Source organism: Mauremys reevesii, linkage group 2 (assembly GCF_016161935.1).
Source record: "Mauremys reevesii isolate NIE-2019 linkage group 2, ASM1616193v1, whole genome shotgun sequence".
Taxonomy (NCBI): Eukaryota; Metazoa; Chordata; order Testudines; family Geoemydidae; genus Mauremys; species Mauremys reevesii.
In genome coordinates, this window is record NC_052624.1 from 201,768,038 (window position 1) to 201,781,362 (window position 13,325).

General features: G+C 42.8%; 1 long non-coding RNA gene across 1 annotated transcript in view; it reads right to left on the bottom strand.

Annotated features, from left to right (window-relative positions):
• The window catches only part of LOC120399374, a 32,697-nt gene extending 20,984 nt beyond the window's left edge, over positions 1-11,713 (bottom strand). Inside the window, exons 1-2 of the long non-coding RNA XR_005595116.1 lie at positions 11,670-11,713; positions 10,194-10,277 (exon numbers count right to left, since the gene is read on the bottom strand). This is a non-coding gene — a long non-coding RNA (uncharacterized LOC120399374). The remainder of the gene's footprint in view (positions 1-10,193; positions 10,278-11,669) is intronic.
• Between the last annotated feature and the right edge of the window lie 1,612 nt (positions 11,714-13,325).

Below are 13,325 nucleotides of genomic sequence, written 5' to 3' on the forward strand. Positions count from 1 at the left end.
TTCCAACCCTGGAATAGTATTAGACTCCAGAACTAGGCAAACACTGCAATTTTTTTCCATAGATATACATTTGAGTTTTTAAATTAAATTTGCTTTGCATTTCTTTTGTTTTCACATCCGTGAAGAGTCTCGCAGGATTGGGCAGGAACATTTGCCAAAACAGCATATTTTATACAAGTATAGCAGAATATTAGTGGAAATAGAGTGACCAGATGTTCCGATTTTATAGGACAGTCCCACTATTCAGGGCTTTGTCTTATATAGGCGCCTATTACCACCCACCCCCATCCTGATTTTTCACATTTGCTACCAGGTCATCTTAAGTGGAAAGCAAATTTCAGATGCATAATTGTGAATATTCATAACAGAAACCGGATTCAAAGGATTGTGCTCAATCAAGAAAAGGAAACATACTATGATTGGTGTTCCCAATCAAACCAGCTAGAATTTCACATATAGAAAATTAACAATTATCTGCTTGTGCATGATCTGCACACTAAGTTCTTCACTGAATAATTGAAGAGAAGTGAAAATTTGGGATTTTTTGTGTGGACAGTTTTCAAATAGAAAAATAGGTAAATGCATTGAGTAACTTATTTTCTATTAAATAGTCTCCCAGATAAACATAGAGGCAATTTGCTGTTGGGCAATGTGAAATGGTCTTTCCCTTTGCATTCTCTTCCTCCTAGATCATGCAGGTTCAAGGAACAAGAAACTGGCAACCCAGGAGTCAAAGCACAATCTTCTGCTTCTCCACACAGACTACTGCCATTATGCTCCCTGGTCCCTACCTACACAGTGCACTCTTTCACACATTAGTCAAAGTGCTACTATATGGGGGGAAATATTTCATGAAAATAGTTTGGTTGAACAAATTGTTGACAAATTGCAAGTTCTACCTAAATTTCAGAATTCCCTGCAAACTGAAAATCCTGTTTTAGCTAGCTCCAGTGAAGAGAGGGTATGATTTTGTCTGTATATGTAAGTAGTGTGTATGTGTTTTTACAAGATACTTCTCTACCCATGGGTTGCCAAACCAGGGTTTGGTTGTATCCAAATTTTGGGAGTTGTAACAAACTGGCTCTGACATCACTTTTTTTCCTTGCTTTTCCTCTCTCCTCAAGCTTGAACTATAGTGGAGTGTAAGCAGCAACAAAACCTGTAAGCATACTATACTTTAAAGAGGCAATTGTCTGTTTCATACTGATAGAAAGGAATCTAACAACACATTTGCTGCAGTCTTTATGTTACTTGGAACTGGGAAATGCCTTATTCCTTAAGTGAAGTTGTCTTAGGTACACACAACAGTACTATCGGCTTTTTGATACAAGTGACATAGAAATAGTTCTGAATTATGTTCCTGCACACGGAACAGCATCTTCTGGGAATTATTTCATCTCCCCCACACATGGGCAAACCCATTTATCAACTCAAATCCATGTATTAACATTTTCTATAAGACAATGCATTTCAGCATGAATGCTGTGTTTAGGAATCCTAACCACATTGTACAAAACAATAAACACTGGATCTATCATAGAAAAGCATCTTTCCTGGCTCTGCCATCACTGTTTTACTTTCAGGGAAATTCACACAGACAGGATGCCACTCCTTTTCCTTCCACCAACCCCAAGCCAGCATTTGTCTGAGAAAGAAGAGTCTCCCCAGCAGTTGTAATTGCTGTTCCAGCTACACCCAACAGTCTAGGCTTAGACCCTCAGAGGGTTATTAGCAAGAATGATTTTTTACATGCCTTTTGCCATCCATGAGAATTCTGGATTATTTCGTCTTGTGTGCAAATGTTATTTCATCTGAATGAAAAAAAATCCAGCTTCCTAATTTGTTTACATTGTTAGATTCTATGTAATAGAGAATCTGGCCATGTTGTTTCTGAACTCTCTCTCTCTTTTCCAATGCCATCCCATTATTTAGGATGGAAACTATTTCACTTGTTGCACATCTGCATATATGAACACAATCCAAAATTTAAATATTGTTTAATGTTAAATCCTTTTTACTTTAGAATTAAAGGTAAGTCTTCAACAAACACCAAGCTAATGTTTATCTGCAAATGTTTAGAATCTGAACAAGTCTGAACTGTTGATTTTTATATGCTGAGAGAAAAATGCTTTTTCTACAGTTTCTTTTCCTAAAAAGAAATTATTTCCCCCTCCTTTCACTCATGTCTCCTTTCCAAACTTTCGAAAGTGGATTTGTAAAGCTACAGATTTCAAGTTGCTGCTTTAAAAAAAATAATCCCAACTCAAGACAACATTCAAAAAACTGAAGCAAAATTTTTTAAAATATTGGTACATAAAGTTGGGCAACTAAATCCAGTTGGGTACCAGGGTCCTCAATTCAGCAAGGTATCTACCCATGTGGCAAACTAAGCGCGAGTAATCTCCTTGAAGCCAATGGGAACACTCACATGCATAAAACTGAACATGTGCATATGTAACTTGCTGAACTGGGTCCTTAAATAAGTGGCTGATTTTCAGAGTGGCTGAACACCCTCAACTGTCATTATGTTGTCTTGGTTTTACTTAACCTTTCTGCATATGCAGATCTTTCCTCACTTAAAGTAGGTTTGACTGTCTGTATCAGTATGGTTTGAAGTTCAATTTTAATTGAATCTTGGAGAATATACTGTTGTACAAATGGCAAGGGGAAAAGCCATCCCTGTGACATTTGTGTGTGATAATAAAGTGCTCACTGAGGCAAGACAGAGGGATTTAGAATAGACATGTTGTGTGCTAATGAAAAAAAGAACCACAGTGCTGTAGACTTAGAGGCCAGCCCAGAGCAAGGGTGGACCTTCAGATTTCTGGTCCTCAAACTGATGGGACTTTAAGGAGCATCCTAATGGTGATGCCCATTAACTCCAGACCAAAGACTGGAGTGTGAGTTGGGGAGGAGCAGCAAAGCTAATGCAATGGCTGTCTAGTTTACAAGACATCATTGGCAGTAGCTTCAGAAGGAGTCAGACCATTTGCAGAGGGTGGCAGAGGATACGTTTAGTATTTTGTTCTCTTGCCACCAAGTATCCATAGACACATATTAAGATAAACAATATAGCTAAAAGAATGAGCTTAATGATCCCATCTTGAGCAGCTTTCACATTAGGGCCCAGCCAAAAGAGAGTCTGCAATTGATGCTTGTGCAGGTGATGCTCACTGTGACAAAAACAAGTGAGACCAAAATATTGGGTTCTCATCCACTTGAGCAAACATGTAGCCAGGAGAGAAAGATGCACACAAAAATATGCTCACAATGTTAAAGAAGTTGATCCTTATAGTCTCCCCAAAACACATTCTGCAGGGTACGATAGGCACTCACATCATGGTGATGAACATGACATACAAATACAGATTGGCAGTTAAATGGAAGCATGGAGACTTCCATGAGCATGGTTAGCAAGAGTGCACCATGTCAAAAAAAGATAAAGAAGGGAGTCTCCACAAGTGATATAGTCAGTTCCCTGGACAACACAGGACCAAAGATAGTGTCAGTATAGGGCTAGTGCTGTAGATGGAGATCTACTGGCTGACTGGAGTGCAGGAGACAGGACCAGTAGGTTCACAATGCCATAGGAAGTATGGCCAACTGGTAAGATGGGTCTCACCCTGGCTGCACTGTGAGATGGATGCCACTAACACTCACTGAAGATGGCACTAACAAGTGGGCTGGTTCTGCATCAGATACCTCTTCATCACAGTCAGGCCACATATTCTTATATCTGATGTATGGATTCCTGGTACCCTCCCATTCTCGGATAATGAATCCCTCTTGTAGAGTGCACTATATCCTGAATTCACATATATAAATAGTATAAGAGCAATGGACAACCATAACTGCAGATGTTAGGAATACATCAATGGCAAAAGTTAACTATGCTGTGGTACCATCTGCCTGGGACCCCACTGGCAGTGGCACTGCTATGGGTACCCGCATGGCCCCACAGTATGCCAACATTTTTATGGCTGACTTAGAACAACACTTCCTCAGCTCTCGTCCCCTAGCGCCCCTCCTCTACTTGCGCTACATTGATGACATCTTCATCATATGGACCCACGGAAAGGAGGCCCTTGAAGAATTCCATCTGGATTTCAACAATTTCCACCCCATCATCAACCTCAGCCTGGACCAGTCCATACAAGAGATCTACTTCCTGGACACTAAAGTGCAAATAAGTGATGGTCACAATACCACCACCCTATACTGGAAACCTACTGACCGCTATACTTATCTACATGCCTCCAGCTTCCATCCAGGACACATCACATGATCCATTGTCTACAGCCAAGCCCTAAGATACAACCCCATTTGCTCTGATCCCTAAGATAGAGGCAATCACCTACAAGATCTTTATCAAACATTTTTAAAACTACAATACCCACCTGGGGAAGTGAGGAAGCAGACTGACAGAGCGAGACAGGTACCCAGAAATCACCTACTATAGGACAGGCCCAACAAGGAAAATAACAGAACACCACTGGCTATCATGTACAGCTCCCAGCTAAAACTTCTCCAGCGCATTATCAACGATCTACAACCTATCCTGGAAAATGATCCCTCGCTCACCTTGGGAGTCAGGCCAGTCCTCGCTTACAGACAACCCCCCAACCTGAAGCAAATACTCACCAGCAACTACACACCACACCAGAGGAACCAATCCCTGTAGCAAACCTCATTGCGTACTCTGTCTCCATATCTACTTTAGTGACACCATCAGAGGACCCAACCACATCAGCCACACCATCAAGGGCTCATTCATCTGCACGTCTACTAATGTGGTATATGCCATCATGGGCCAGCAATGCCCCTCTGCCAGGTACATTTGCCAAACCGGACAGTCCCTATGTAAAAGAATAAATGGACACAAATCGGACATCAGGAATGGTAACATACAAAAGGCAGTAGGTGAACACTTCAATCTCCCTGGACATTCTATAACAGATTGAAAAGTAACTATTCTTGAACAAAAAAACACTTCAGAAGCAGACTTCAAAAAGAAACGGCAGAACTAAAATTCATTTGCAAATTTAACACCATTAAATAAGGACTGGGAGTGGCTGGCTCATTACAAAAGCAGCTTTGCCTCTCCTGGAATTGACACGTCCTCATCTATTATTGGGAGTGGACTATATCCACCCTGATCGAATTGCCCCTGTCAACACTGGTTCTCCACTTGTGGGGTAACTCCCTTCTCTTCATGTGTCATTATATAATGCCTGCATCTGTAACTTTCACTTCATGCATCTAAAGAAGTGAAGTTTTTTTACCCACAAAAACTTATGCCCCCAAAAAGCTGCAGATAGGGGAGCAACATTTCCACTGCTTTGCAGAGGCACAACTGATACTTTCTATTTAATGTACCTTCTGCTGCTGTTAGAGACATGGGGTGTGTCTTGTACACTTTTGCTCTCCTGTATGACAAACTTAGAGGAGACACTGATCAGGGGAGCAAGATATGCATGTTATTAAATTGTGAAAGGACTAGAACTAAACAAGGTATTTCAATTTTTTTTAAAGTGATCATAGTTCAGTGGGGTAACAATTCAAGCCTGTATGAGCTACAGTCTCAACTGGGGACTGAAAAGTAGCTACATATGAAATTCCAATCAACAAGAGATGGATGAATGCATGACCTTTCATAGACAGTGAGAAATGGGACACAAACAGCACTATTACTTAGGAAACTAACTGCCTAAGTGAGCTCTTGGATGATATGCTTCTCACCCCCCTCTTACAAACAACCTCTTTCCTTATAATTTTCAACAGGAAGCATTTGGAACACTCATTTTGACTTCCTAATATGAGTGTGTGCTTGACTCTATGCAAGTGGCTATAGTTACAAAAAGCACTGAAACATAATGCTATGCCTCAACATGAATATTCACGTTCTTTCAGGAGAACGCCGCTAAGAGCATTACAATTGCTAATTATAAATGTGGTAGCCAAAACCCCAGCTTCCTTCTATTATTCTTACATCCTGCAGATGTCCTGACTTAGCCAGCTAATCATCAGATTCTCTTGGGAATCATCTCTTTGCTCAATAAAAGTGCTGTTTGAGGTTTGTAGCATGTTACTTCTGGGTTTCCCAAGTGCTATGCTGCAGTGATGTTTAAAACAGAACTCGGAAGCAGGTTTTAGTTTCTAGAAATACATTATATCTCCCTTTAGTCAAAGCAGACATTGTGCCTTCAATCATACCACCGCATGCTGGCCCACAGGTAGAGCAGGTACTTAGATACCTGCCACCAGTGCATGGGGTACTGCTCCCAGTGGACAGAACTTCGAAGAGTTGGGTTTATATGCTTGCTGGCTGATGCTTTGCCATTGTATATAGTAGAGCAGGCTGGGCAAACTTTTGGGCCCGAGGGTCACATCGGGGAATAGAAATTGTATGGTGGGCCATGAATGCTCACAAAATTGGGGTTGGGGTGCAGGAGGGGGTGAGGGCCCTGATTGGAGGTGTGGGCTCTGGGGTGGGGTTGGGGGATGAGGAGTTTGGGGTGTAGGATGGTGCTTTGGGCTGGGACCGAGGGGTTCGGAGGGCAGGAGGGGGATCAGGGCTGGGGCAGAGGTGCAGGTTCCGGCTGGGGGTACGCGCTCTGGGATGGGGTTGGCGGATGAGAGGTTTGAGGTGCAGGAGGGTGCTCTGGCCTGGGACAGAGGGGTTCGGAGGGTGGGAGGGGGATCAGGGCTAGGGCAGGGGGTTGGGCAGAGGCTCAGGGGTGCAGGCTCTGAGCGGTGTTTATCTCAAGCATCTCCCAGAAGAAGTGGCATGTCCCTTCTCTAGCTTTTACATGGAGACACGGCCAGGTGGCTCTGCGCGCTGCCCCATCTGCAGGCACCGCCCCTGCAGCTCCCATTGGAACGCTGGAGGGGGCCAGTGGCGTGCATAGGAGCTGGAGCAGGGCTATGCTGCGGATTCCAGGAGCCGTGTGGAACGGCCCCTGACCCTGCACCGGAGTGGGGCTATGTGGCTGCTTCTGGGAGCCGCCTGGTGCGGCCCCTGCCCTGTCTGGAGCGGGGCCGAGCTGCGTGGTGCGGCCCCCAACCCAGCGCCCTGGCCGGAGCACCATAGAAGGGCAAGCCCCAGACCCCGCTCCCGAGCGGGAGCTCACGGGCTGGCTTAAAACAGCCCTCAGGCTGTAGTTTTCCCACCCCTGTAGTAGAGCCTCTAAAAAGTGCTGCTTCAGGGAAATATAACAAAGTGCATGATGGGTAAGAGTATTCTAACTGGTCTTGGATTATTGTGCTACCTGTCAGTGGAAGATATGAAGAGATATGATGGTACTCATATGGTCTAATTGTTCTTAACCTAATCATAGAGCACAAAATCTGCAACCCAGAACTTAATTTGTTCTGGGGCTTGCCAGGGCTGAGCCCTGGCACCTGTAAGCTTGGCACTTCATAGCCCCAGCATCTCTGGGCTTGCTGTATGAATGTAAAAAAATTGCTTGAGCCCTGGGACCTAATTACTTGAGCCTTGGCATCTCCTTCATTACAAATTAAGCACTGTTGCTACCTCATAACCTGTGCAGAAAAGGGAGGAAAGGGTTATATCATGTAACCACAACTCTGAAGCTTAAGAATATCCATACTGCACCTTTCACTTACCATTGCAAGAGACTGCACTTGTAAGACATTTATGCTGTATTATGTTTGTAAAGCATTTATGGTGTGGTATTCACCGCATTGCATAATCTGACAATGTGAAAACTCAGATCCTTTGAAAAAGCTACTAAAGGAGAAGGGAAAGAGATAATTAGAAGAGTTGGCAGAGCTAAAGCCTCAGATCACAATGGCAAGTTTGGCCACAGAATTGATTAGCAGCACAAGAGACTCTTCTGTGACAGAACAAATTCTATTATTCTGCCTCCTTTTTCCAATAAGCCAAGAGAGCTCAAATCTATACTTACTACAGAATCCATGGATTCTACTCTCCAACAGATAACTTTACACTGTTTAAGACTATTTTTGGGCACATTGCTGAATTACTTTATCTGAAGATTCAGTCTTTTTCATACACATATATCTTGTATGCTGCATTACAGCTAAGGACTTGAGTCCCAAATCCTTAAGAAAAAAAATCACAAATCCAATCATGTTTACATTGGTTGGAGATTTTCGGTCAGATTTAACAGCTGCTAGGTCACCTTCCTGGAGCTGTGGAACTCACTGGCCAGCCCAAGGGACATGAGGCTTGCTTTTCAGAAGTGATAGATAGAGTGATGGGAAGAAGAGAAGCATGAAAATGGAAAAGCGACATGAAAGGTGACATAGGCAAGAGTGGGTGATAAAAGGGAGGAGAGGTGAATGAGGGGGAAAAAAGAACTGAGATGAGAGAACAAAATTAGAAGAGGGAAGAATAGAGAGGTGGTAGCTCAAGTGAACTTGGGGGTGTGTGAAAGAAAAAAAACATATGAAGAGTGTTATGAGAAATGTGAAGATGCATGATCTATTTTAAAAAAAAATCTATGACCGGCACTGTTAAATGAGATCCTGAACCTTTACCCTGGAACTAATTTATATATAATGTTTTCCAAGGCACTTATCATATTATCTAAATGACAAATGTTAAATCCCTGTGAGAGACAGTGACGTATTAGCCTCATGTGAGAAATGGGGAATTGAAGCAGATAGATTTAGGGCCACATTCACTATTGTCTTGAACTTTGTGTAGTCATCAGTGCAAAGTGCTACCTTTATTGTTTGGCAGTATAGTACACTCAGTCTGCACTAATGTAAATGACTACACAAGGCACAGAGCAATAGAAAACTGTACCCTTAGTGTCTTGTCCAAGATCGCCCAGAACACCTATGGCACAGGATATATTAGAACTCAAATTTCCCAAGTTCCCGTCTAATGCCGTAACTTCAGGACTATCTGACCTCAGGAATCTGAGATTCCTCCCAGATCTTTACATGGTGCACAAAACTGTTGTGTTTCAGTGTTCATAAGTACAAGTGAAGTTAAATATTGAGCATAGTCCTTCACACGGAGTGGCAGTAAATGTCCAGATCCCAGTGTACCCATGCCTTTAGTCACAAGTGTTCAGGGTTAAAAATAGGAGAGTGGCCAAAGAACAGGCACGTCTGAGGACATATTGGCTTAAGTATTATCATCAGTATGCTAATGAGGTATTTGGCTGTGTATTACCCTATTGACTGACACACAATCATCAATGTTCTGTCCCAAGCCAAAACCTCCAGGATTGAAGCTATGATCATCCACCACCTAATCCGGTGGGCTGGTCATGTTCTTTAAATGCCAGAGAATTGACTCCCGAAGGCGTGGCCAACGGATGAGGGGCGGCCCCCCCCAAAGAAAAAAAAGTGCTTCAAAGACACCCTCAGAGCCAACACGAAGAAGTGCAATATTGACAAACTCATGGGAAACCCAAGCCCTTGACCCACCAAAATGGAAACGAACCTTGTGGCAAGGATCCCAGTATTTCAAGATCTAACAGAGTAAACGGGAAAGGAGGAAAGAATGTGCCGCAACCCGAGTCAACAATTGAGATCTTCCCCTTCCATTGGGAAATGTCTTCCCCAGCTGGGACAAGATTTATGGATCCCAGATCAGTCTCATTATCCACCTGAGGATCCGCCCAGCTATCATTTTATGGAAGACAATCGTTCTCAAACTCCAAGGGATCACCAACAACCCTTTTGGACCTCATTCCTGCTATTAGGCAGGAGTGACTTGGCAGCCATCCAGTGGTATTCTCCCATGTTCCCCATGCTGCTTATCACTTTTTATCTTTCATCTCCACATCTACATGCAATACTCCACATTTGTGCTATGTACGATCAAATCGTTATAGTTTTTTTAGTAATGGGATGAATCCCTTAAGCCAAACTCTGCTCCCAGTTACACAAATGCAACCCCAGCATTTTCTCTGAGTTCTACATGTGTACTTGAGAGCAAGACTTTGCTGACAGTGTCTCTCATATTGTTTTCTTTCTTTAATATTAGTGTTGGCCTTTCATTACATGTACTTTTTTTCTTGGAAATCTAGAATGAAGAGCACAAACTTGGTTACACATTAAAGCTTATTTAAAAAAATACATAGAAAATATTTTTTACAGCGCAGGTAATAGAAGTGTGTGCACAATTGATTGATCGTACCAGCCACAGATTAGAAAAATCTAGAGAAGGGAGTAAATTAAGAACATATTACCCTGAAAACTTTTGTGGTGCTGGATGAAAGTCAGTGCAAGTGGTACACAGAGGAGAGTTGTTTTCTGAATGATGTCATTGTTCTCTGAAAATAAGCACAGTAACTAGGAAGATCTTCCATCACTTTTACTGATATATCACATCTATGCATGAACATAAATTTTTAAAACCCTGCAGTATTAAAACTATATATTTGTGTCAGTGACATGCACTTAATCTGTTTTGTAAATATTAAGATCTGAAAACCCTGGGCCAAATTCTGCCATCAGATGTGCACATAACAATTCCCATAGGTGTCAATAAGAGTTATGCTTGAACAACTGAGCGCATATTTTCACTTACTGGGCCTAATCTGCTCTTAGGATCAGAAGTTAGGAGTAACTCCACTGAAGTAAATGGAGTGACATGCATTTAAAATACCTACGTAAGAGATCAGAGTTGAACCCCCATGTTTCAAATCCTTGCAGATGAAATCTCCTTTCAGACTGCATGGTAGATCTTGACAATGATATTCTGCTCTGGTCTCAAGAGTAGTGTTGAGAGATGTTGAGAGAGCAGAATATCAAGATTAAGATCCAGTGTGTAGATCTAAGTCAAATTTTGCTCATTAGAGCTACTGAGGGATAGATTCTGTCAGTTACCCTTGTGTGAAGTCCATAGCTCCACTGACTTCAGAGGTGTTACTCAAATCAGGAGTAAGTGAGTTCAGCACTTGGTCTGGGACATTCTGAATACACAGAACCCACTTAAATTTCAAGCTCCTACCAGAGGAGGTATTGTCAACTAGCTGCTGTTGAAAGGAATGCCAAAAGAATTCAGTATCCTAGAAATGAATCTGTATACTTCCCAATAAAAGTAAAGATGACTTCAAAACCACCACATACTTTGGAACCTAAGTCTCTGTTCAGGAAAGGCCCCGGTTTGGAATGGCAGGAGTATGCTGCCTAAGACTGACATCATTATCTGGGTAATCTTGAACAATTTTCTCCATATTAGGCTTTAAATAAGTCCCTTTGGGTTCTCATTTCCACAAATAGTCAAATTCATCCAATAATTTTTATATACTAGGTTGGTCTCAAGTTGTAAAACTTGGACTTGAATGAGATTTGATACATCCACATTTGGAGACAGTTGTTTTTTTTGTTCATTATAAACAGAAAAGGGATCATTTGCAAAATGGGCATCTGGATCTGGGTTTGGATTTCAAACACTTGAGTTTGAGGATGTTTGATCAAGGGTTTGGGATTGGGCCAGAAATCAAAACTGAAGACAAGAAACTGGAGAAGGTGGACAATTTTACATATCTTGGAAGTACCATCAGCCAAGATAGTACCAGATCTGAGGAAATAATAAGAACCGGGAAGGCAAACACTGCATTTGGAAGATGCAAAAACATCTCCCTCAAGACAAAACTGAGCATGTACAAAGTAATAGTTATCACCATCAAAAGATACAGCAGTGAGACAGGGCAACTTACCAAGAAAGAGACGCAAAAGCTGGATGCATTTCATCACAAGTGTCTGAAAAGAATATTGGGAACATATAGAGATAGGAAGATGAATGAAGTTAGAAAAATTACTGGACAAGGCACCCTCTCAAATAATCTACAAAAGATGACATCAGTGGCTGAGACACGTGTTGAGAATGGAAAAAGAACACTTACCAAATACCGCCCTTGAATGGTTTAGCAGGGTGGACCCCTGCTCCTGCCCTGAGGGGTTTAAAAGCGGCCTGGCAGGGCTTGAGTGGTGGCTCTAAAAGCTGGGCTGATTGGGGAAGTGGCTGCTGCTGGGCCACACCCCAATCAGGCCACAGCTGGCCCCTATAAAAGGCCAAGGAAGCCAGAAGCACACAGTCTCTCTCTGCCTTCAGAGAGAGAAGGGCCTGGCTGCAGGGAGCTTGAGACTGGATACCTGAGTGAAGCAGGGCTGGGGAGAGGCTGAGGAGCTGGGGAGCTCCAGCCTGGAAAGCCCCAGGATGTGGCCTAGTATTGGGCTAACAGGTACTGGGGGGTTGCAGAGGGCAGCCCAGGGGTAGGCCAAGGCAGCAGGTCCAAACCCTCCTTGCCAGTGATGAGTAGGCTGATACTGCAGTCTGCCCCAGGATGTGGGGCTAGACAATGACTGACAGTAGCCATATACTGAGGCAAGGTGGGGATAGAGGGTGGGGGTTCCCTGAGAAGGGGAAGCCCTGAGAGAAAAGGGGTTACTGCCAGGGGGCAGCAGCCCCATATAAAAGGGCACCAGGTCAAGGGAGGGACACGGGGGACCAGAGGACAGGCGGATCAGTGGCCTGCAGAGGGCGCTCCAGTGCTGGAACAGAGCTAATTCCCTGGAGTCACCAGCAGGAGGCGCTGCAGGGGTGAGTCCGGCCCGTCTACAAATGGAAACCAGAAAACGCAAGAAGAAAGAGAGGAAGTCTGTGAATAACATGGAATGTTCTGAATGACATCAAGCACCTCAACATGAAATGGGAAGATTTGGAGAGAAGGACAGTTGACAGGCAAGGATAGCAAGTGTGGGTAGCCCAATGTGCAGCAAAGCATGGGATGGACTGAGGTCTAAGGTTGGGATTGGGCTCATCTCTGGGTTATAATTTTTGTGTTGTATGGACTACAAAGGTGTTATTACAATTCAATGGGTGTTACTAATATCTGAGAAAAGGACATCCTATCAGCAAGAACAAAAAACTGTAACTTGAAAATAGCATAACTGATATTACTTCTGACAATGCTCACACTGATGGGGACCATAAGTTAATTGAGCAAAATAATACTGCACATCCAAAGTGCCATATTTAAGTGTTACAGCACATTAAAGTATATTTCAGTGAATTAATAGCCCTAAAATAGTGATAACAGGCATGGCTGGATGGGAGGAGGTGTATGCCAGTTACTTTCAGTCAAATATAAGCTATGTTAGGGAAACTAAGGTACACTTGCTTTTGATCAGACTTAATGACACATTAAGTAACAGTTTAGAGTGAATACAGCTATGGGAAAACAGCACTTTCCTATTACATTTTAGCAAAATATTAATAAGAATTTCATTTAACATTTATCATGTAGTGACAGATAGTCACAGTATATGCCTCACAATGTGATCTGGTCTATAGCTGAGGAACAGAGCATCCA